Source organism: Telopea speciosissima, chromosome 2 (assembly GCF_018873765.1).
Source record: "Telopea speciosissima isolate NSW1024214 ecotype Mountain lineage chromosome 2, Tspe_v1, whole genome shotgun sequence".
Lineage (NCBI taxonomy): Eukaryota > Viridiplantae > Streptophyta > Magnoliopsida > Proteales > Proteaceae > Telopea > Telopea speciosissima.
Genome location: NC_057917.1, coordinates 36,055,397 through 36,081,558, shown reverse-complemented (window position 1 = coordinate 36,081,558; position 26,162 = coordinate 36,055,397). Strand labels below are relative to the sequence as shown.

Sequence of the window (26,162 nt, the reverse complement as noted above, 5' to 3'; positions counted from 1 at the left end):
CCGTAGGGGCTTTATTCTCTTTGTACTCCATTACTCATTATTATAAATAAAGGTGGGCTGTGTCTCATAGACACAAGTCACAATTCCCAAAACCATCAAAAAGAAATGAAAAGGAAAAAATTCTGGTTGTTCGGTTAGGATAAAAAATTTAAAAAAATTGGGACAAAGGGCGAGATATCTGAGAGAGAGAGAGAGAGAAGCTTGTTGGGGAGGTTGGTGTTGTGTCTATGGTGGCAGCGGTGGATATGAATAACGAGGAGGCCCAACAGGTCGAGATCCAGCAGCGAGCGTTGGTGGTGGTGGACCTGGAGGTAAAGGTGGAGTAAGAGGATTCTCGCCATTCTTGTTGGACCCAACAACCCAATAGGATTCCTTGAAGAAGGAAACCCTTCTAACTCCCTGAGCAACAATGGAACTGTGGCCAGATTACCACGGCGAACTGCAGAGAATCCTGATGAAACAAACCTTCATGGGTCGGTATCTCAGTGCGTACCCCCAATGGGGAGAAGCTCCTCTGGAACTGAGCAGGACCCTTCTCCCCCGTTCACTTTCTCTCTCTCTCTCTCTCTTCCCCCACCTTCTTTGCATATCTCTCTCTTTCCCCCCAACACTGTATCTCTCCCCCTCTCTCTGCATATCTTTCCCACAGCCCTCTCTTTCTCTAACTCGCTTGGACTGACATAGCTGCTGTTACCCGTTGTTTGGCTGTGGCTTTGGCCTTCTGCCATAGCTGTACTCGTCACTGCCCCTGGGGGATACTGAGGCCTGGGCTTGGAGGCGTGCCGTAGTTGAAAACAGAGGGGTGAGAGAGAGAGAGAGAGAGAGATTGTCGGGGTGGGGGGAACAGCAGTCTCCTTGCCCGGAGAGATTTGTTTTGTGGTGGCGAGAGAAAATCATGATCAGTCCAAGGTGATTTCAATTTTCAAAACCAGAATCTTCTATCGACGCCAGTGCCTTCCAAACACCAAGAAAATTAAGAGCCAAGAAACACAGCCTAGAAGAAAAGGAAGAGATGATGCAAGGATAGGCAACAAAGCCAAGTAGGGAAAAGCATTAAAACAAAAAACAAACTTGAAATTACAAGGCCAAAACAATCATACTAGAGCTGGACTGAGAAACACCTACAAATTTGAATAGCCAGATTGGGACATTGCCTGAACTAGAATAAAGATCCAAGCCTCCCTAAGAAATATGCACAACCTATTGAGGGAAAGTTTCAGTTAAAATAATTTCAGAGGTTAGGGTTTCCAAAACGTAGTTTAAGGTTCTTAATTTTGAGAATAAGGTTTACGCTTTTGGGAAATTTAAGAATATTGATGAAGATGTAAGAGAAGAGAATCAAGCATTTTGACATATCAAATAGATGATTTGGTTTAGGGCTACTCAGTTAGTGGTATATGATATAGAAATGAAAACAAACAAACCCACACACACATACAGAGAGAGAGAATGCAGATTATTAAGTTGACTAGTTGGGCATTATTGTAGTGAAAAGAAAACAGTTAATTTGCAAGTATCATTGTTTTTAAATTTACCAAAAAGATATCTACTACAAAAAAAGGGAGAGATGATGCAAGGAAAGATGACCGAACCAACAATGGAAAGGAACCAAAACAATAACATACTTAAAATCAAAAGGAAAAAAAAGATTGTACTGCGAGCTGGGCTAGAAACATTTTCATTATTGATAAGAGTCATAGACTTGAGTAATTGCTTGATCTTGAGGATAAAAGTCCAAGCCTCTGTTAGAATATATATGCAACCTCTACAAAACTTGAGAATTAGGGTTTGGGTCTTAGGAAATTGGAGAATATGGAAGATTGTGAGTTTTGAAATATGGAATAGATGGATGATTTTGGGCTACTCAATAAGTGGTATAGGCTAAAGAAATCAAATTATGCAGGTTGGTTGACATGCATTAGCAATCAATAGATGTATCAATAAAAGCTCTACTGTTTTAGGGGATTGTATAATTTGAGAAGGGCTTTCCATGTGACTGATAGATATCTAAGCATGGTCTGAAAGCATCACACTTCTGAGAATTAAATATTTGAATTGAAGACCAAATGAGCATGTATGCAAGCAATGTCATCACGCAAAAAAATTCAAAACAAGAGACCTTTATATAAGCTTCACATGACTGGACCAAGACTTGATTCAAATTCCAACATAGATAAATCCAATACCCTGCCCATATTGTCGCCATAACTATCCCAATTCATAATCAACTTGAGAGTTCTCACGTTCATTAATAGGTAACTATAGAACCTTCCTAATTGTGGAAAAGTTAAGCTCAATGGACAAGTTTTGACCAGTGGAAATTAGATATAAGTCGCAACAATATACCCGTACCAACTCAAACTACTAGAAAGGGTGTACCCAGTGCACGAGGCTCCCGCCACTGCAGAGTCTGGGGAGGGTCATAATGTACGCAGCCTTACCCCTGCTTTCACAGAGAGACTGTTTCCAGACTTGAACCTGTGACCACTTGGTCACAATGGGGTAACTTTTACCATTGCAACTCAAACTACTAAAGTGGAAAAAAGAAAATAAAGACAACTTCAAAGAACAATTGTACATGAAGTGAAAATATAAAGCTACCCAAAAAATAGCACACTAAACCATCCCCCACCCCACCTTAAAAAAAAACAAGGACTATACTTGAACTCAATGCCAAATAAAAATATAAAGCAGGCACATTCTATTATACAACTAATAATTCCTCAGCCTATGATGCACAGAATCATGAACTGTGCCTACTAGCTGAACCTCTGTGAAGAAGTTGTTTCCATCACTTTTATTTAGGAGGACTTCTCTTGGGGTAAAACCTTCCATTCAGCATGACTATGATGGTGTTCTAAAGTTTGCCCAGTTAAATTTAGAATGAGACCACGATCTTTCAAATAGAACCATAGAAGTTATTTTAAGAAACTTATGACAAAATATGAGGAACTTTTAATTAAAAGAGTCCAATTTCTGTTTTTCAGTTGGTACTTGTCATTAAGGAGGATCAAACACTCATAGGAGTTGCTAAACTGTAATTGGAGACAAATATTAGTGTCCATTTATGGACTTTTCAATCTTATTAGGAGTAAAATTAAGAGAATCTGTACAAGTGGTGTTAGGATGTCCATGGTGATCATCTTATTTCTTATTGAAATTTTAATCCTTCAAAGGAAGAATTTTGCTCGATTGGAGCTGTTTAGCTCAGCAAGTGCTGTTTTCATGCTAATTCTTTTGATCAGTTGATGTCATTATCTTCATTTGCTTTGTGTTTGTACCTTCCTAAGTTCCTAACTGGAATGTTTGCAGTTCCTAGCTTTTCTTTTTTTATTGTTCTTCGAGTCTGTAGGGCCTACTACTAGCAAGACTTGAATTCATCTTGCAAAAAGGTATAAGGTAGAAGATGCCAAAAAAGATCCATGTAATACCTCCATAAAGTAATGTGTATCCGGCTTTGTGCCACTACAACTCAAAGACAGAAACAGTGAACCACTGAGCCCTAACCCTCACAGAAGTCCCTCCTAACCCCCCCCCCTTTCTTCTTCTTCCATTATATGTTTATCTTTGATTTGATGTAAGGTGGATATTACTTAGTGATTGAGCCAGGCCTTTACCCTTCTTAGTCCTTGTCTTTGACCAAATCATGAATTGCATGTTCATTATTTCATTCTGAATCTGGATTCTATATTATAAGCTTGGAAATATTAACTCTTTTATAGTTGTCAAAACAGGTACCAGATCAATTCCTTTATGTTACTGCATTACTGTTGGCTTTTGCTTCTTGAGGAGATTGAAGCCTTGGCTGGAAAACAGATTGGAATTCCTACCATCTTAAATCTGTATATATGTGCATGTGTGCGCAAACTCTCAAAAAGAATATTGTGGATTGGGCCAATGAAGTTAAAAAATAACGCTAATTCTTAATAATGTAAGGCTAGAGTATAGGTAAGCTAACTCGAAGAATACCCACAATACAGTATACCCAAACAGCAATCAAATCCCTTGCCGCGGGTCAGTGCTAGGTCTAAGAACAGAATCCCAATGTCCAGCCTTTTGATAGACCTGAAACTTAAGTCAAGTGTAGGCCTAAAGAGGGTAAGCTAGCCCTCCAAGTTAAGGCTAACTCTGATGGCCAGATAGGAGTGTGAAGGTTGGTCACAGAATTAGAAAGTAAAATTGAAATTAGGAAGTAAAGTTGTATCTAGCAAACCAGCAGCAGTGATGACTGCAAACTGGGATAGAAGATAGGCCTCAATGATAGGTAATAGCCCTCCAAAACTCAGTTGATTCTGATCTGCAGTTGCAGAGATACCAAGGCCTGAAGTTGCAGCAGAATCTGGTCTGGAAGTCTGAGCCCCAGGTGTGCAGAACTCTCCTAATGCCTGTGTGCAGCAACAGCAGCCTAAAAGTATTTAAAACCCAACTCAGAAGTAACAGGATAAGGACCCCATACATTAGAATGGACTAAAGCAAAAGGGTGCATAGACCATTTATTGACATGAGGGGGAAAACTCATACGATGAAATTTCCCAAACTGACACGACTCACATTCTAAACTAGAAGGAGAACGAAAACTAGCATCCAATTTTTGTAGATTCTGCAAAGACGGATGACCCAAGCGGTAGTGAATCTGATGAGGTGACAAAACACTTAAGCATGCAAAGGAAGGAGAATCGTCTTCAAGAAGATACAGACCCCCCCCCCCCCGGATTCACAGCCCCTACCAATCATCCTCTTCGTCGTAAGGTCCTGAAAAACACAAGAATCTAGATAAAAAGTTACGGAACAATTATAGGCACGGGTAAGCTTGCTTACAAATAAGAGATTAAAAGGAAATTGCGGTAAACGAAGGACAGAGGATAACGACAGAGAAGTAGGATAAACAGTGTCAGTACCAAGAAGAGGAGAAAATACCTGAAACACTAGACATGTGATCCGAAGCACCTGAATCAATGATCCAAGGACGCGAAGTGGAGAGACATGCAATGGCATTACCTATCTAGACAAAAGTAGCAGTGGAGGACTTAGTAGGCGGAGAAATCTAAAAACTGATTATACCGTGCAAATTCTTCATCGGTCATCATAACCATCTTACTCTTAGGTTGGACAGGCTGAGGGGAAGACACATTAGTTGTTGCTGAATTACCAAATTGCTTTTGAAAATGTTTGCCATTAAGTTTCCAACAAAAACGATGGATATGTCCTGGTTTACCACAATGGTCCCATGTAGCATCATCAGCAGGCTTCACCTTGGTGAGATGATCTTGTTGTTCACAACCAGTCAAAACCAAATGCACAATTTTCTTCCATTGTGGAAAATTGGCAACCCCAGTAAGCTTCTTTTCTGTGATCCGGTGAGAGGATGAGGATACAACCTCAGCCACCATATTTGTTGGAATATGTAATCCAGAATACCGTGGGGGTATTCTGGTCCTTTAGGGCTTACTTAGTTGTTAAGTTATTAGGATTAGATTGCTGCTCTTATTGAGTCAGCTAGTTAGGGGTAATTATGTCTATTTCAGTCCCTTTATAACTTTCTCCTCTATTATAAATAGTGGGGCTTACCTATCAATGAGTACAACACATTCTATTCTCTAATTCTCTCTTTCTAACCCACGGTTCTGCTAACATGGTATCAGAGCAAGTCTGATCTAGGTTAGAAAGGAAAAAAAAAACCCACCATTACTTCTTCTCTTCAATCGACTTCTCCCTCCTTTCTCTATTTTTCAGCTTCTCCATCTTGTTTTTCTTCTTCTCATCCTTGTAAGGGGGTAGCACTAATGAGGTAATCAAAGCATCCAATGGTTTAGTTGCTGCCCTCCTCCCAATCTACCTTTTTCATTACAATTTTTTCTAATCGATAGCTGCTGAAACTACCACTGCGAAATTGGAGCTTTCCAGAAATTTTTGAAGATCAGATTTCTCTCACTCATGAAGGCTAATCCTCCATTGTTGGAGCTTTCTATGCAACCATTCCCAACACCTATCTACCTTCTTCCATCTACTCCCCTCTCCTTTTTATTCTCCAGCCTGGATTGACTCCAATCGATCTCCTTTATCAAAACCCTGACTCCATCGATTTTTTGGGTTCCTCCTTTCAGTTGCAGCTGATTTTTTAGGGGTGATTTTCTACTATTATAAGCCCCACTCGACCTGAGTTTGGACCCTTTCTGATGGCTGGATTAGTTATTACAGCAAAGCTTCCTCAACCTTCTAATTTGGTTAACTGCTAAAAACCCTGACAAAACCCTGATTCCAATCGAATTTAGGGTTACAGGATTTAGCTTTTGCTGATTTTTGGAGGGCTGATTACTTCCATTACTAGGACCACTCGACCTCAATCTTGCACCTATCCAAGTTTTCTAGAAGACCCCTACCCCAATCGATCTCTACTTTTCAAGGTTTTCCAAAACCCTGACATTAATCGGTTTTTTGGCTTAGGGTTACTTGCTGCTTCTGGAGTTTTTCAGAGGTGTTTCTACTATCAAGAGAGGCAATTTACTTCAATTATTCATGACTTGAAGGTGGTCTTTTACACAAGATAGCTGCTACCCTATTTTTTCTGCACTCTTAGGTGTTTCTCCCACTTGAAGATCAAGTCTCAAACCCTACAAGAGATTGGTTATTCGTATTGGAGATCCATTCAAGCAGCAGAGGACAGCATCTATTCCAAGACATCATCAATCTTAGACAAGTCATCATCAATTTTTTGAAGCCCCCTTCCCTTCAATCAATCTCAACTTTCAGGGTTTTTTACAAAACCCTGACTCTAATCGATCTTAGAGGAAGGGATGTCCTATCTTGCTATTTTTTGAGGGGGCTTTTATCAACATCAAAGGAGTATTCAACCCAAATTTCAGCATCATTCTTGGAGTTTTTTTTTTTTTTTGAAAAAATTCAGGTTTCACTCTTATGGCTCGATTTCACCAACTATCAACCTATTTTTTTCTAGTTCCTATGTGGATGGCTGCATAACTTACTATTGGATCTGCTGAGTTATTTCTCTTATACTTGCTGGTTCTATTGAGCTTTACTACATACCTTGCTAGTTCTATTGATTGGCTTCTGTAAACATGACTGGTTGACATGTCATTGCTGCCTTTATGAGGACTACTACTGCCCTGCTCTTGAGACTGAGTATCCTACTATTGGAGATCGAATTTCTTTCATTGTTGAAGACTCGAATCTACTACCCTGGAGATCAGTTTATTTGGGATTACAACAGTGTGTTCCATAGTTATTGGTTGCAACTACAAACCTATTCAGTTGTGTGAAGTTTTCTCTACTGATTCAAATTCAACTTACTTTGAGAGCTTGATCCTAGCATTGTTCACTAATTCAGATCTGATCCAAGTTTTTTTGAAGTTTATTACATCAATTCTGCCCAGATATCTTCGTCAGTTCTATTTAGCATGTGGGAGTTTACAAATTGGAGTTTTGCACACTGGTTCTTCCGTGTTTGAAGATTGATCAAGCCTTGAAGATTGGAGTCTTTCCTTACTTCAAATCAAATCTGTTTACTTATCAGATTTGAATATTGGAGTTTGGTGTCTCTCCCCTGCAGGAGTTTCCATCTAAGGAGTTTGTTTGATCGTTTGAAGATGGTTGACAATTTTTATGTTGCATTGTTTTTCTCCGTGATTCATTATCCCACTATTTTTTTCTTTTTCTTTTTTTCACTTCACCACCTCCCATACCATACCATACCTTTGGTATATACCCATAACCACTTTGGAAGTTTATGGTATTCTCTAAATTGTCATTTCTTCCTTTTCCATTATCCTTAGCACCATTTGGAAAATTCTGGAATATTATACTTTTGCACTATTTCTTACATCATCTCCGTTATCTGTCCACGTGTACTACTACACGTGAGGGGGGGATTATGTACAATACACCTGCAGCCATTGTAGAAAGCAGAACTTGCAGGAACATTGGTGCAAAATATAGAAGATCAGTCTTCTCCACCATTGCTATTGGGTTGAGTTTGCCGTAAGGGGGAGATTGAAGTTTTGAAGTGTATTGAAGATATTTGGTTGTTGCCTACCTATATGAGGATCTACAATTGGGTTGATCATTTCCGCTGCCTGATTCATTTGTTTCCCCGCTACTTGCTGCCCTAGTTGCTTATCTCCAAGATTATCAGTCAGAGATTCATCACTAGACAGCTATAGAAGATTGGTGAAAGCTGCCTTTTTTGGAAGACATTCCAGTCCCGGTTTGCTGATCAAGTCTGCCCAGGTTTTGAAGATCTATTTTTCAAGTTCTTGAAGGTTTAATTGGGAGCTGCATTCATCTTTCAAGCTGGACTCTGCTGCAACTTTGTTTCTTCCCGTTTTGTTCAAGTTGGGCATTAGTGCCTTGTATGCGCCAACTTGAGGGGGAGTGTTAGCATTATTATGGAGTTTTTTTTTTTTCTTATTAGTTCAAGCTGGTTCCTCCTCCTTTACTTATATGTATAATCTAGCTTGAGGGGGAGTGTTGGAATATGTAATCCAGAATACCGTGGGGGTATTCTGGTCCTTTTGGGCTTACTTAGTTGTTAAGTTATTAGGATTAGATTGCTGCTCTTATTGAGTCAGCTAGTTAGGTTGTAACTTTCCCCTCTATTATAAGTAGAGGGGCTTACCTATCAATGAGTACAACACATTCTCTCTTTCTAACCCACAATTCTGCTAACAATATTCTTTCCCTCAGCCATGAACACAAAGAAATCAGCAAGCAAATTTGATCAACAATCAAGTCTAAAAAAGAAAATCGATCTTCCAAAACCTTGACAGTATCGATTTGAGATGAAAATCTAAACAGTAGCACACCTTCCAAATAATAGTACCCTCCAAGCAGCATCGATTTGAGATGAAAACCCAAACAGCAGCACACCTTCCAAATAATAGTATCCTCCAAACAGTAGCACTCTCCAAAAAAAAACGATTCCAAAAACCCTAACAAGGTGCAAAACTTTGATCGATTTTAGTAAAAAATCGATTTCCAATCTCCAAAAGAGCAAAATATCGATCTCCAATCTCCAAAACAGAACCAACCGATCAATGGGACATTCCTTTTGAATCAATCCCTCCAAAAAATTGATTGATCATCAATTTTGATTGATTGATCAATCAAATCTTCATTGCAGTCGAACAAAAAAACAGCAAACCAGGGGACGAAATCTCCCCTCTAAGCGTAGCCACGACCTGTGATGTAAACCAGCAGCAACCAAAGAAGAAAAGAAGTTGTGTTGGATGTAGGGATATCAAACTCGACGTGGGGTTTAAGGATCGAACTCTAATATCAAGTAAATAATAAAGGAAAAGAAGAAGAAGAGAGAGAGCTGTAACTTGGGAGTCACAACCTTGTGTTGAGATTCCCACTTCATTCAATATATAATAAGTCATAACTCTATTCAAGGGCATAAAAGGAAATACATCATAAATAACAAAATTACTGTTCACGTGAACAGTGCCCAAGAATTTTGTTCATGACACTGTTCACGTGAACAATGTTGTGAACCCCTTAATCGATAACTTCTAACAGTGTGGATCTCTTAATGAGGAAGGAATTTGGACCCCAAATTTTGTGTGCACGTAAGTGATTTAGGGATAGTTGACTCTACCAATTGGGCCTCCATCCAAATTCACTTGGTATGCCAAACTAATGCAAACTTGGGTCGGATATGCTGACATGACAGAATTTGACCATGTATTTGGGGAGGGTTAAAACCCAAATCAAACTAAGAATTTGGACTTAGAATTAGGTGTGTAAGATCCTTTTTTAGTGTAGTTTAATCCTGAAAAAGGATTGAATTATTTGAGTCTGGAAAGTGGTAGTTTTTGCATCATTCTATTGCAATGCGCAGATTTTGACAGAATTTGTACACTTAATTTTAGTCACATGAAATAAGAAAAATTCAGAATTGGGACCTATTTTTTTAAGAAGCTCATGACCTAAGGGTTGGTTATTGACCTATAAAATTTGGGAATCTCAGGAATTTTCTATGTGGGAGAAACTATAAACCCTAAGAAGGGAAAACTGACAAAGTGGCATAGAATGAAAATTCAGGGGAATAAGTGTAAATCATTAAAATACCATGTTAAATAGGGTAATTGAGGATCACTACACGTGTTGAATATAGGTAGCAACTGAGTGATTGGATCGTTGAGGGATCATTGGTTTAGACGTCATCGACTTAAGTGGAACTTGGTATGACTACGCGTGTAATTTCATATGTTGTAGTATATTTGTAACATTATTGTATTATTTAATGATTTTTCATTCAAGGAGTATTTAAGCATGTGATTTATGTGACTGGCATGAAAAGTTGGAATCATGGAATGTGGGACAATTTTACATGGTGGTGGACAAAAGGAAAATTTTGCAACAACTCAGCCTTATCCCAACTAGAAGAGGTCGGCTACAACTTTACAAGGATCCTTGCAAAGAAAAAAAGTGAAAAATAGTAGTAAGAAGAAAAGAACCCAACAACATCGACAAAACTCAGCAATAACCCACCTATATGGGGTCGGCTACATGGACCGTAGCCCTTCAATCAGCTCTATTCGAGGGCATACTCGAGACAAGGCCCAAACTATGCATATCTTTCCTCACTACTTCTCCTAGGGACATTTTGTAAATTCTAAATTGTTTTAAAACTGTGTATAATATGGTAAATTAGACTTGACTACAACCCTATCCAACAGAGGGTGGGTTATGTGTTGGGTTTCGGCCGATTCATTGTTGAGCCCCGTGCACAGGCTGGTGCCATATTGAGAGGTATTATGATGACTCAACAGGGGTGAGATGTGTGTGTAGCCTCACTTAGCCTGCTAGATGCCCCGCTTAGCCACGGGATGCTCCACTTGGGGTGGAAGGTGTGTTTTGTGCCACCTAGCCTGTGGTGATGGCTATGGTCGTTGTGATTACCTGGGACACCCCGTCTAGCTCGTGAGCCACCCGTCTGACCAACAGGATACCTCACTTAAATGTATGTGCAGTGGCAGTTAGTCATTCCTGTAATTTACTTTACTTGATGAATTTAATATGTTTTGCATTATTTGGAAGGTTTTCGGGCTCATTTCGATGAGATTGTTGTTACATGGTGAACAAAGTGTTGTATGTACTTTTCTTATTTAGTGTGGTTATGCCTATTCTATTTTATTGGGCTTTGCAGCTCATTCTATTATTTTTCTTTACAGATCAGTAGAGGAGGTTAGTATAGCTCGGATGGAGATTCTGATGAACGGACATGATTTGTTTGGGACTTTATTTCATCATAATTCAATAGATTGAGTTCTAGGACTGGAGCAGATGTAATAATCTAATTAATTTTAATTTTAATTGTCGCCAGATGGTTTGGATGTGGAGTTTTAATTGATAAGGTTTCAGGTGTAGACTGTTGAGATTATTTTATGTGATTATGAGAATTAAATAATATTGGAGTATTTAAAAAAAAAATTGTCTAAAATTTTACGGAGTGTGAATGGAAGACAGAAATCTAAGGATCCTAACTCTAATGGGTTTGGGTCGTAACATATACCACCAAATCTACAAAAGCCAACATGCCCTCCAGAATGGACGCTCATAAAACGACTATATGGATAGCAAACAAGCAATAGCTATCACAGCAACTAGGCAAACCAAGGCGTTGGGAGGGGCTTGGATGCAAGGCAGCACCAACAAGGCGACAACCACGAGACAAACAGTAAATGAGATGAAGAACCCTCAATCTGCTTTACTCATTATACATAGATGAGATAACTTTCCCTTCTTTGGTCTTCTGTAGGAAATGTCATTGTTGTTGACTACCTTTTAAGCCACCACCCAACCAAAAGACACTAACACCAGCAGGACGTTTTTGTGGGAGTAATAGCAGATGAAAATGGCCATTTGATATCAGAAGTAAGGGATTTCATCTTTCCTTTGGCATGAATGTAGACTTGGACAGCTTGAGCCCTTATCAAGTAATTAGAGACTCCATTAAGTTTAATAGTAGTAATCTGAATAAGAACGTTATCAACAGGAACTTTAGTGTCAGCCATCATGCACACAGGTAATATAGGAAGCAAGGTGAGCATTAAAATCAACAACCACAACCAGTAGTAACACAACAAGGGAGCAAACGCACTGTTCCGATAGTGACCTAAAAGCCGGCGGATAAAACTCCAAGTAGATACCGTAAATACCCCAATAATATAAAGTATCAGGTCAGATAGACCTGAACCTGAAACCGAAGGGACTCCAAGGAGAGTATATTGATGTCCCAAAATAGTAGTTGAATCGGCCGGACAGATTCAAAGTAATTGCAGATAACAAAGGTCTGATTTTTCACCTAAAAACAGAGTACCGCCTAAGGAATAGAAGAAATTTGATAGCAGCAAATCAGGGGCTTAGAAAAGCCCAAAACAAGGATTGAGTGTACTTCTCTATAGCATTGATCAACCCTAAAGAATAGGGCAACATCCAATGGTAGGATAAAAAGTAATTTGAGAGTTTTCCTCAAAAAGAAATCCAGAACTTAGTCTGAGAGCAATAATCTTCACATAATATGACTGCGGTAGACATAAATCTTCATGAGCAGCAGAGAATAGTAGTAGATAGCCCTAGTGCATATCCGAATCATCAATAACTAGGGCATGAAGAAGTATGTAAGCAGCATAGGCTGCTGCATCCAGAACAGAGAGGGCTTCATGAAGGAACTATCAGAACAAGAAGAAAAAGAAGATGATCACTGGTTGATTTTGCTCTGATACCATGTAACAGTGTCAGGAACTTAAACAACCAGCAATCACATGAGAGAAGAGGAAAAGAACTGAGGAAGAAAAGGTGGGAAAGATTGCTAGAGAGTTTAGCAATCATTCGTCTCAGCAGTCCCCACGGTTGTATTATGATTAGCAACATTACACTTCGGGATAGTATCCTAGATAGGATAGAAAACATTATAAGAAACAAATCTGTTAAAATATATCGAGACACAAATAACAAGAGACACATACGAGGGAATCTCAATCAGAATAATTGGATATTCTAATCGAGATTCCCTTCTCCTATATGCTAGATATACTTCAACAAAATCCTAGCTAAATTAAGTAAGCAATATTTAACCTTTAACAGGTTCAAAACAAGCAAACAGAACAGGTAATCAACACGAAGAAGTAGTTCGGGTTTAAATAACAAATGACAGAATATACAGAATTCAGATCCGCAATCCAAGAGAGTAATAGAACAGAATAAAAGAAAACCCAGACCTGATGTTAATCTCCTGCAAACAGAGCATAGAATTAAATAAACTGACCCGTTATTGACAAAACAGATATAGGAAGCCTCTTCAGCGCTTGTGACAGGGTGGACTGATCTGGACATAGAAGAGAAACAGAATGTTGGAAAGAAGGAGAGAGAGAGAGAAGTAGAAGATAGCAGAGTTGCTGTCCTGGAGAGAAAATAGATCAATAGCAGGGATGGAAAGGCAATCAATGCAGAGAAGGGGAGGGAGTAAACAGAAACCGATGGGGAAGAAAAAGAAGAGAAGAGATATGAGAGATCGACAGTGGAGCGAGAGAGAGAGAGAACAGCTCTCAATTTCCAATGAAATAATATATTCATTCCAGTCAATTGGGGGGGGGGGGGGGTTACAATCCTTTTTTACATTTAAACGGAAACTAGAAATCTAATGAACTTCAACCTCCTAACAAGTAATAGCATTAACAACTTAAAATAAGACTTTAAAATAATAAATAAATAAAAACTGGACCTGAAACCAGACTGGGGCCCACAACTTATGAGAGCTAGCTATTAAAACAATTAAAAGAAAAAACTACACAGAGACCCCCCCAAAGAAATAAAGAATTACATAAAAACTCATTAGAAGAATTATAGAAAAACCCTTCTACTACCATTGACAAGAATCAGATGGCCTGTAATTCTTTGACTTTGGAAGTCAAAGCATATTGTATTTGTTCAGCCAATTCAATGCTACTGCATCAATTTACCATGGTCGCTAACAGTGAGGTAATCCAACAGCTTAATTCCTTTAAGGATAAGAATCTGACAGATACAGCCCACCTCACTAACTGAGTTGCAGCCCTAGAAACTAATACCAGCACTCTTCAAGCCAAGGTTGATAACCTCAACAATACTCCTCCTTCTATTTCGTCCATGATGGCATCCCTACAAGCTGCCATTAACAGACTTGCATCTCCCAAAGAAAGGAAAGAGTCAAATTCAGCTAGGAGACTCTTCTAATTCCATCCCATTACCATCTAGTTCTTCTCACAGCCAACCTTCATTGATAACTCTCATTAATTCTAATCAGCATGAGATGAATTCCTTCGAAGGGAGTGTGGGCTCTCAACAAGGTGGTCAGTCTCCTATTATTCCTCCACCGCCACACATCACGCCACTATCACCACCCTGTGGGACGGATCGGCATTTTGACGATCCTCCTTATGGAGCTGAGAGAGGAGCCAAGTTGAATGTTCAAGATTTTTATGGAGACAACAGTCCTGAACAATTCCTTGACTCAACACACAGCTTGGAGCTATTCTTTCGTTGGTATGGCTTAAGTGAGGTCAGGAAAATCCTATTTGCTAAAGCCAAGTTGAAGGGAATGGCTCGAGTTAGGTGAATAAAATATCAAAAGAATTGGAAGCGAGGCATTAGGTTGGTTAACATATGGGCTGAGATGAAAGATGCCATGACGAGAATATTCTTGCCTATAGACTACAAGCATCGCATGCACATTCAGTTCACAGAGTTGAGGCAAATTAGTATGTCAGTAGAGAAGTATGTGGCAAAATCTATTTCTTGGCCACCAGGCCTGACTTTGAGTGGGATGAAGAGGTGTTAGTGGCTCAGTTTCGGAACGGGTTACATACTTAAATTAGTGTTGGTCTGGCTTACGGTAGGCTTCAACAAAGGATAATGCAGTCCCACTGGGCTTATCAAGTAGAGGAGAATCTGAAGAAGTCCTACAATCGAAAAAACTTCACAGGCACTTTCTCTAAGGGTGACAGAGCAAGTCAGCACCCTTCTCACCTGGGAAAGACATTCAGTAATCGCAGGCCAACAAATCTTCTGCAGCATCTTCTAGGCCAAACAGCAATTGTATTCCTCCTTAAAGGCATAGTTCTGAAACAATTACTTGGAATACAAGGGCAGAAATACAGTGCTCACTTGATAATGAATACGGACATTTTTTTTGCCCACAGTCCTAATCGTCTGGTAGCCTTGGCTGATAAGGACGCACTCATAGCTACTGCTTCGAAGGAGCAAACAAGGGTGAGGTGCAATGACCAATTGTGCACAATGGTGATTGATAATGGAAGTTAAAGTAATGTCGTTTGTGAAAATGTTGTTCATATACTTGGGTTGAAAATAGTGCAATGTGGCATGCTACCTTTGAAGGTTTGTCACATTCTTCTTGAGCAACCATGGCTCTTTGACAATAAGGTGCAGCAATGTGGGTTTTAGAATACTTATTATACTTTCAAGAACGGAGAGCTAGAGATAAAGCTCCTTCCCACCAAGGACCTCCAAGCCCTTAAGCTCAAGAGGAAAGCATGAATTTTTCTCCTCCAACGTTTTGAATAGGATGGCATACTATATCCTCATCCAAACTCGACAAGGGCTAGAGATAAAGCTCCTTCCCACCAAGGACCTCCCAGCCCTTAAGCTCAAGAGGAAAGCATGACTTTTTCTCCTCCAACGTGTTGAATAGGATGGCATACTATATCCTCATCCAAACTCGACAAGGTCGAGTTTTTTTCAAGGAGGAAGAATTGATGCAGCAGCAGTGGATTGGGTGAACGAATACAATGGGCTTTGGAAGCCAAAACCTATGAATTACAGGCCATCCAAGTTTGGTCGAAGGCACTAAAAGGGTTTTCTGTAATTCTTTAATTCCTATTAAGGGTATTTATGTAATTCTTCCATTGAAGTCTCTATGTAATTTTTTATTTTAATTTTTTTTTGGGGTGAATGAAAGTATTAAAGAAAAAAGAAAACAACACAATAGCCATAAATGCTAACCAAGGAGAAAACCCCAACCTAAGGAAAACAACCATCAAAGGGAGGATACAACAAAAAACAAAGGGAAGAAACAACTAACAAAAAGGAGACAAATCAAAACTTCAGAGGGAAGAAACAAAATCAAAGGATGATACATCAAATTTTAGGGGGGAGAAACAAGTGGGAGATCTCATGAATGGGCCAAATGCCTATTTCTAACAGAGTCAAGGCATACTGAACAACTGAGGAAATTTTATTTCTGATCACAAAATTAATGGCATTCCAAATATGCTCAATAGAATGCAACAAGGACGACCATCTTCTTTTGTTTCTTTCCCACGAAATATGATGAATCACTGCATTAAAAGCCAACTTGCCAAGAGAATCAATAGACGATTTGCCATTAAATGTTTTTAGGATCCATCTCTATTCTCTGTCAAAAGGAAGGATAACTCTAGGGTTTGACCAACATTTTCTAAGAATACCTTTCCAAACAGAATTGGAGAAAGGACAGGAAAACAATAAATGGGATTGACAAATTTCTCTAAAGAAGAAACTCCTGAGTATGAAGCAAAGACAACAATTTCCAAGGAAATCCAACAAAGACAACAATTTGGGATTGACTTCTCTAAAGAAGAAACGCCTGAGTAGAAGCACATTGGTCATAGCTCTCCAAACAGTAAAGCAATGTCTAGGAATATTTGAGCTAAGCTAAACCATCTTGTACCAAGGAACTCTAGGGACTCTAGATGTCACCAAATTCAAAGTAGAGGAAGAGGATAATTTCTCGGAAGAATTAGTAATCCAAAGAATTAGATCCCCATTGCCCCCAAATATTAAACGAATACTAGGAAGCTTACTCCAAACCTCAATGAGATAGAGATAATTACAGGGGCCAGGAAATAAGAACCATCATGTAAAATGGAAGACAACTTGGCAAGTCTATCAGAGCCAACATCATATCTGATCCTGCCATCATATTTAGAAATGAGCACACCATCAGAATATCGATTATCAAGCCAAAGGAAGGTGTCAAAATCATCATCAAGAGATGTCTAGATGTAATTAGAAACAAGATGCCTATATTTAAGAATATTTCTTCAAACCCATAAAGCATCTTGAGTACACAAGGTAGTCTAGATGGAATCAGACTTGAGATATTTGGAATACACCCCAGTCAACCCAAGTGCTCTTCTTTCTAGAAACAATATTCTAAATAAGCTTAATTATTCCAGCAATGTTTGATTCTTTGACCCTACAAAGCCCCAGACCACCCTCATCTTTTGGAAGACAAACCCTAGCCCAAGCGATGGGATGCAAAAATCTTGAGGATTTCTGACCTTCCTAATAAAAGACGACATAAGAGACTCAATCTTGGAAGTGATTAATGCATAGTTGTCACGACTCCTAGGCAAACCAAGGCAGTTTAGGGGGGCAAAAATTAAGGCGACACTAGTAAGGCGCCAATCCAGACAAAGCCAACTGGATGCCTAGGCGATACCTTGACAACTATGGATAGATGTCAAAAGACCAAAAACACTTCAGGCACCCCGCAAAGGAGAGTAATTTACTCTACCATAATTGAAGTCTCTTTCTGAGCCAATCAAGAATAGGAGAACAATGCTGAGCAGCAAGCTTGGAAGAGATCAGCGGAAGCCCCAAATAGGTAATAGGAAGATGGCCCTCAGGGAACCCCAAGATGCCACTCAAACAAGCTTTTAGATACTTAAAAACACCCTCAAAAAATGAGAGGGACTTATAAGGATTAATGGAAAGGCCAGACATCGCAGAAAAAGAATTTAACCTGTCTGAAATTGTTGAAACACAAGAAAGAGGGCCTTTAGCGAAGATCATCAGCAAAAGATAAATGCGTGATCTTCAAGGCCTTACATTTAGGGATTGACTGAATGAAATTCGCCTCAGTTTTAATCATCAGGATTTTGGAGAGGCCCTCAGTGGCAATAGAGAAAAGCAAAGGAGAGCTAGGACAACCATGACGAACCCCTAATTTTGTTCCAAAGAAACCGTGAGGGATCCATTGACTAAAACTGAGAAATAACCTGATGAAAATGCAACAATGAAGTTCCCTGGAGGTTGGTTTGGTTTAGCTATAATATTCCTAGACATTACCTTACTTGGAGAGCTATGACTAGATTGCTTCCCATAAAGGAGTTTCTTCTTCAGAGAAATATGTTAATTCCTAATTGCTGTCTCTGTTGGAATTCCTTAGAGAGTTTTGATCTTTTTTTTCCTATCCTACTCCAATTCTATTTGGAAAGGTATTTTTAGCAAGTGTTGGCCAAACCATAGGGTTATCCTTCCTTTCGACGAAGAATGGAGGTGAGTTCAAAAATTATTAAATGCCAAGTCTTTTCTATGACTACCTGGGCAGATAGCTTTCAATGTTCTCATTCATCATATCTGGAGGGCGCGAAACAAAAGAAGATGGACTTCTTCATCACGGTCAATTGAGCACATTTGGAATGATATTAATTTTGAGATCAAGAATAAAATTCTTCCAACATGCTTTGTGTGTCCTAACATTGCTAGATGCATTAGGCATATGACCTATTCTTGGGATCTTCCTCTTTTTCCTCCCCCCTCCCCCTCCCCCTCCCCCTCATTTTATTGTATCATCCTCTGTTTTGTTTTTCCCCCTATCTTTGTTGTTCCCCTATTTGTTTTTGTTTCCTCCCCCACCCCACCCTAATGTTTTGTTGTATTCTCCTTTGAATGATTGTTTTCTTTAGTTAGGGGCTTTCCCCTTGGTTTGCCGTCGTGGCTTGTGTTTTTTCTCTATTTCTTTTAATATACTATCTATTCACCCAAAAAACAATGAATCCAAAAGATGAAATTAGGCGGGAAGTTCATCCTAGAAAGAAGCTGATCTATACAGTCCCATCTGATGGAGTCAAAATTCAAAAGCCTTATGAATGTCCAGCTTAAGAAGAACAGAAGCAGGAAAGTTCTTCCTATCATAACCCCTAACAATTTCATGGCAATGAACTACCAATGATAAAAGTTGCTTGATTATGGTTAACAATAGCATCAATCACCAACTTAAGTCTAATTGCAATGATTTTGCAGTACAATTATAAAGGAGGTTAGCACGAGAACTGGGGCGAAAAAAAGAAACCGAGTCAGCCGCCTCACGCTTGGGAAGAGTCTGGTTTGAATTATTTTAAGAGCTAGTTGTCATAAGTTGTGGGCCTAAGTCTGGTTTTATGTCCAGTTTAGGCTAGTATTTTATTCTTTTAAAATATCATTTTAAATTGTTAATGTTGTTACTTGTTTGGAGGTTGAAGTCCATTAGATGTCTACTTTCTGTTTTAATATAAAAGGATTGTAAATCCCCTAATCGATTGGAATAAAATATTCTCTCTCAAGATCAATCCATCCTATAGCAAGCACTGAATAGGTTCTTGCTATCTGGTTTTTCAATAACAGGTTACTTTATTTAATACTATATTCTGTTAGCAAGAACTTAACTTTAGATCTGGTTTTCTGTTATCCTGTTCTAGTTATAATTCTCTTTGATTATAGATCTGAAGTTCTGTATATTCTGTGGTCCCTTATCTAAACCAGAACTATTACTTTCTGTTATTTCACGGACACCCCCTGTAAGTATATCAAATATCACGGACACCCCAAACATTGTCAAAATATCAACCTTCCCCCTGACGTTAAGCACAGTTAGTACCCAAAGTTGAAATGTCCATTTTACCCACTTAGTTATTAAAATAAAAAAGGATAAATCACACCCAGGATACCTAACGTTTCGACATTTGTAGCACAGATACCCATTCTTCCTCTTCTTCATCTTCTTCTTTTTCCTGCAACACCACCGTCCCCCCTACCTGCTGCAAACCAACCCAACTCCACCAGCTCATACCCCTCCTCCAACCCTAACCCACCTTCACCGTTACTTCCACTTCCAACCCTGGCCACCACCTCACCCACTGCAACATATACATTGTAGCAAATCTTAACAATCTGAATCAAACAATCGCCTCGGATCAATACGCAGGGAGACCGGACAGCAGTACACAAGGCCTTCAGCACGGCAAGCTCATTCCCATCTTCACCAACACCGGCACATTTGAAAATGGAATCAATCAACCGATACAAAACAGAGGGATTGTCATTACCCTCGGGACGATCGATCTCACCGTGGATTAGGCCTCGAGAGAACAGCTTAACAGCGCATTCCAGAGCAGGCTCGATGACCTTAACGGAAGCCGACTCAATAGCAAGGATTAAAGGTTGGAGAACGAATTCAGCATCTGCAGGAATTAACCCAAAGATGGGCATGTCTGGTAATGGATCAGGTGAATCTTTGATGGTCTCGAGCTTGTCAAGTACTGATTTGCAGGCAGCAACCAATTGAGCATGCTCCCACCACGCTACATTCTTGATGATCTTGTCTAACGAAGGACCGAGAATGTGACCGGCGCCGTGGCGCGGGAGATTCCGCCTAAGACCTGCAAAAAGGACATGGAGAATAATCGAATTCAGATAATGGATAGGGTTTCAGAGCTGAAATAGGTCCGTTGTGTCTCTTGTTTTTCCTTGTGTTTTCTAACTTTATAAAGAGAAACCTGACAACCCACCAAGAACCCAAAATAACAACACTCTTTGTGGCGATGGTGATGGCGGCAGTGGTGGTGGTTGGGGTCAAGGTTGAAAGGGAGGTGAAGGTCAATGGTGGTAGTGGGATTAAGAAGGATAAAATTGAAAATATGCATACTAGTTCACTACTTCCCATGGAGGTGAAGAATAACATTGGGAGAGATTGTTTACATGGAGAGAGAGAGAGAGAGAGAGGAAAGAAGAACGTGGGAGAGATGTTATGGAACAGAGGTAAGTTACCCTTAAGGGTATTATGGGCAGTTCACCCTGTAGTAAGGGTAATTTTGTCATTATAAAAGAACTAACAGTGACTTAACTGCACAGCCCTAACAGAGTGGACTAAGATGAAATAAAATCATAAATAAGGGGGTGTCTGTGATATTTTGATTGTTAGTAATCAGTGTGCGATCCAGCGGAAGCATAACAGGAACAATAGCTATCAATGGGAGATGTCATTCAATGAACAAGAACAGCAAGGGAATCAATCGTTACCTAGAGTTTCACAGATGCAAAACCTCCAACCGATGATAGCCTTTCGCAATCGTTCCACGCACCATGCAAAGCTTTGCGTTCCCACACGATCAAGCCAACTCCTCCACACTCTAGGGTTCTCAAAACCCTAGACTATCTCCAAGATCAAACACCAAGAGAGGGAAGGGAAGAGAGAACGGTTTCTAGGAGGGGAGGTGCTCCACGTTTTGGGTTGTGAGAGAGTGATCCTTGTATTTTGGCAATCTGATATTATTATATATCATTCCCCTTTCTCAACCCTAATTGGTAGCACACGTGGGTAAGGAATATTGAGTTGCCTATTGGGATTCAATCACCAACCCATCAAATCTTTTCCGCCAAGGAAAGATCCCTATTGCTAGAGGAATCCAATATTGGGTCCAATATCCAATATTGACCCAACATCTTTCCTTTTCTAACATTGACAACGTTTGGGGTGTCCATGATATTTGATATACTTACAAGGGGTGTGCGTGAAATCTTCCCTTTTTCAAAAACAGGTCAGTTTATTAATACTATATTCTGTTAGCAAGAACTTAACTTAAGATCTGGTTTTCTGTTATCCTGTTCTAGTTATAATTCTCTTTGATTATAGATCTGAAATTCTGCATGTTATGTGATCCCTTATCTAAACCAGAACTACTACTTTCTGTTATTTACCTGTTTAAGTTGCTTGTTTGAACCCCACTTGATCAATATTAAGTTCTGATTTTGACTCACATCTAATAGTATATTAGTGGGCCTGTTTGCTTCTGTGATCAATATTAGTCGGTGTATGTTGGAGGTATTGAGCTAACAATAGAGGCTATAGGACTGTCTTTGACATCCAATCTACAACTAGTTAGATATCTACTTGAAGCAGTAAATAGAACGATAGCCAAAGAAATTTTAGAGGTTTTCTGACTGTCTGAGTGAAAATAAAATTGTTCTTGGAACTTCAATGTTGGTTTTCTTCTCAAACTGAAAAACATCCTTTAATGCAGGAGCATGATCTCAATACTTTGAGATGAATTGATCATTCAATTTGGGTCTTAGATTTGAATTTTATTATGTGGAGCAATACATTAATATGGTCCTAATGGCGTAAGAATATTTAATAGTTGTTTTAAGTGACATTATGGTCTAAGTTGATAGAGATAGAAGTGGGAAGTTGTTAGTATCTTGTGAGGCCCATCCATTCAAAGGATTCTAGATTTAAGGAATATCATATGCACAGTATCATAGGGAGAAGTTTCCTTTTTCAAGTCTTTATTTCTTTTAGTATTGTAAGTGTTGGAGTCAACTAGGGACTCCCCAAGATAGCTTGCATTTGGAGAGTTTTAGGCAATTGAAAGTTCCTTTCTTTGGATTGAATCAAATTAATAATATGTAAAGGCTTAACATCCCTCATTACAATTAAAGGAATACAATTGGTTTAGTTTATTGGATAGTGAGGTCAGTACCTCTCTCTCTCAATTCTTGCTTATTCACTTCCTTTTACCTACCACAAGGAGATCTGATCGAATCTGAATCGACTTGGTGTCAGAGCCGAACCTGAAGCTCTTCACATGGAGGACGATCAATATATCTACAGCCTATTACTTTCATTAAAAGAAAGTATGCATGCCCAAAGAGGGTATCAAAGACAAACCTCTGAAGAATTTATTCAAAAAATTTGGGTTATACTTAAAGTTCTACAACCACAAGTTGAAGCCGAGTTGATCAAAGAAGCCTTTGACTATGAAGACCCTCAAGAGGAGCCCATGATCACAATCAAAGACAAATTGATCAAAGATCAAGAACCTTGGACGGAAGATAATGATGAAGAGGAGCAAATCACGATCAACCCTTTAGAGATCAAACACGTGGAAATTGTGCTTCTGCAGTAGATCTTCAACGTCAATCCGATGGTCACTAATTTTGTCCATGATGTCCGTAAGAAGCATCGGATCGACGAACCAAGGCAATAGATCGTGGATACTGCCAATCAAGTGGTAGACATACTCCCATACTTTAAAACATAAAGACGATTTTTTTCTAACAATGGGAGAATAATGCAAGAGCATGATCTCAACACTTTGAGATGGATTGATCTTTCAATTTGGGTCTAAGATTTGAATTTTATCATGTGGAGCAATATAATAATATTGTCCTAATAACGTAAGATAATATTTAAAAGTTTTTTTAAGTGTCATAGTAGTCTAAGTCGATAGAGATAGAAGTGGGAAGTTGTTAGTGTCTTGTGGGGCCCATCCATTCCAAGCATTCCTAGATTTAAGGAATCTTATATGCACACAATCGTGGGTACATAGGAGCAGTTTCCTTTTTCAATTAGTCTTTATTTCTTTATAATTAAAGTGTTGAAGTCAAAACTCTCCAAGATAGCTTGCGGTTGGAGAGTTCTAGGCAATTTAAAATTACTTTTTTTATTTGGATTGAATCAGATTTATAAATATGTAAAGGCTTAACAGCCCTCTTTACAATTAAAGGAATGCAATCGGTTTAGTTTATTGGATGGTTAGGTCAGTGCCTCTCTCCCTCTCTCTCCTCTCTCTTCCCCCATGACTTGGGGTTTTCTATCCTTGCTGCCAGTTTCACTGTTAGCTTTAACTATTATATGCCTTCTGTGAGACCAACTGATGATAGCCTAAGTTTCATCCTTTTCCCTTGGAACAATCGGCGAATTTTCCACAATTTGGCCTTTGTTCTTCTGCTCTAAACATACTTTGCATATTAGTGTAAGGAATCACAGTTCAGCTCTGTTCTATATAGTTCTAAACTTCTAATGATTTGAGACCAGAGCTCAAATTACTGATATAAGTTTTATTGCTGCTTTCGAAGTTTTCAACCAGCAATTACATCCGCACAAGACTAGACGTACAGTTATATTTTAGCAGAACACATTGGTTCACAACTTGCTGCCTTGTCTTCGAGTCTAGTATATCACCATTAAGATCTGGTTAAACCATCCAGAAGTGAGTCAAATGGACAGTCATTTTTGGAACCTAAAATTCCAGGCACCATTAGTTGGAACATTTTCTTATTTCAGCTACTTATCCTACACCAATCTCTCAATGATGACTTCCCTTCTGTACAGTACTGTCCATTGACCATCACTTTTATCTTCCAAACTTTATCTCTTACACACATTTTATAACTCCTTCACCTTTAACACCACCACCAGCCCCCCAAAAAAAATAATATGTGAGAATTGACGACCAATATATTGCTTCTGGCTTCTATTGGAAGGAGGCATATTCTATTCCTTCTTTATTCATAGCTCTTACAAACAATTAATCCTCACTTTTGCTATAGGACAAATAAGAATGAACTTAGAAATTATCTTTTTCTCATTCGGAATTCAAGGCTGATTGTACTGTACAGGCCCACTGGATTTACTTAGCCCTATATGACAGATCCTAACAAATAAATCTACTGATCTGTTGCCAAAGGGAAATGATGGCCATCCACAGAAAATATTAAATTTGAAAACAAGTAAAGCAGATCAACTACAAATTCTATTGAGGTGTTCCATAGGATTCTCAAATTATAAATATAAAGAAAACAAGAATTGAAAAACTAAATTTATAGAATAAATATGAATTCCCTGACAAAGCTACATCCATACAAAACTCATAGAATGAGAAAATTACATCTGAACCCCAATAAATAGCTTAGGCCTCATGCTTATCCAAGGCTCTGGTGACAATAACTAAAATAAATTTAAAAATTCAAAATACTTTAAGGAGAAAAAACCAGCCAAAAGATTGATACAACACAAGCAGACAGAAAACTAGAAATTGTTTAAGAATGAAATACACTTTCGTAATTAAGAAATGTTTATTTCAAAACATCAACATTCAATGGCCTAACCCCTTTATTTTTTTCTCTTTCATTTTTTTTTTCCCTTTGGTTGGGGTGGACATAGATAGTATGAAGAAAGGCCTAATTTTGGAGCTTAAATGTACTGCCGTTAGGTAAGTCTAATTAAAATGCTGCATTGTGGAACCTAAACAATCTAAGGCAAATCCCAGAAACACCTTTTCAATTTTTAGATTTTTTCCTCCTCAGAAAATTTCTTAAATTTCTTTTTTGAAAAAGAGTCTTAAATATCTCCTATCATAAATATTTTGTAATTGAATTCACAGTTGCAAAAAAGCTGCAAGAAATTAAAAGTATCCAATTCAAACTATGGCCTTCGGCATGAGGGAAACACGCAAAAAGACAGGCAAAACATAATAGATTGGTTACAAACAGACACGCACGGAAAGAAGAGAGAAGAATTGGAACCTAGCGTATTGCAGAGACCAATAGAAATACTGACAGATCTTCTCCAAGATAGTGGTACTTATCTCTGGGAACGTGACTTCTCCATGCTGAGTTTCAGCAAAACTCCCTGCCAATTTAAAACGCGATAGCAGACGATTAGCACAAAAGCTTAAAACGAAATCCCTAAATTTCTCCAATTAAACACTATCAACATTAACTTCAGATTGGGAGAGAGACCTGGAGAAGTGAGCATGTTACGAATAGTCTGAGAAACCATGGCAGCTTATTTTTCGATGACGAATTCGAAGCCCTCAGCACTGATCAGCTTTACCATGTCTTCCTTTTTCATCTTTCCAAATTCCATCCGAAACTTTCGAAGAACTTTGATCTACCAAACAACTTTTTGAAGACGGAAAGGAAAAAAAATACATTTGGATTAACGGGAAAGTTTTCCTTCGCCGCATGGTTACAGATAGGGTTGTAAACGGATCGGATTTGCATCGTATAGTGCTATATTTGCATCGCATCTGATTAGCTATCGGACGGATTCGGATAATGCTAAACGGATACAAACACGGATACGGATCGAATATTTTATCCGTTTACATGTAAATATAGCTTTTCGGATAGCTATAACCTATCCGTATCCGCATCCGTTTAGCTTTCGGACGGATTCGGATTGTGCTAAATAGATACAGACACGGATACGGAAATGGATTTCGACTATTCATTTACACCCCTAGTCACATAAGAATCCGCCACTATTTTAATATTAT

At 38.9% G+C, this 26,162-nt stretch overlaps 1 long non-coding RNA gene across 1 annotated transcript; it reads right to left on the bottom strand.

The window, feature by feature from the left end:
- Positions 1-3,371: 3,371 nt before the first annotated feature.
- Positions 3,372-25,779, bottom strand: LOC122650005. The gene is made up of 5 exons (XR_006331357.1): positions 25,624-25,779; positions 25,408-25,513; positions 19,926-19,930; positions 6,009-6,014; positions 3,372-3,381 (listed from the first exon to the last, which is right to left on the bottom strand). It is a non-coding gene; the product is annotated as an uncharacterized LOC122650005 (long non-coding RNA).
- Positions 25,780-26,162: the final 383 nt, after the last annotated feature.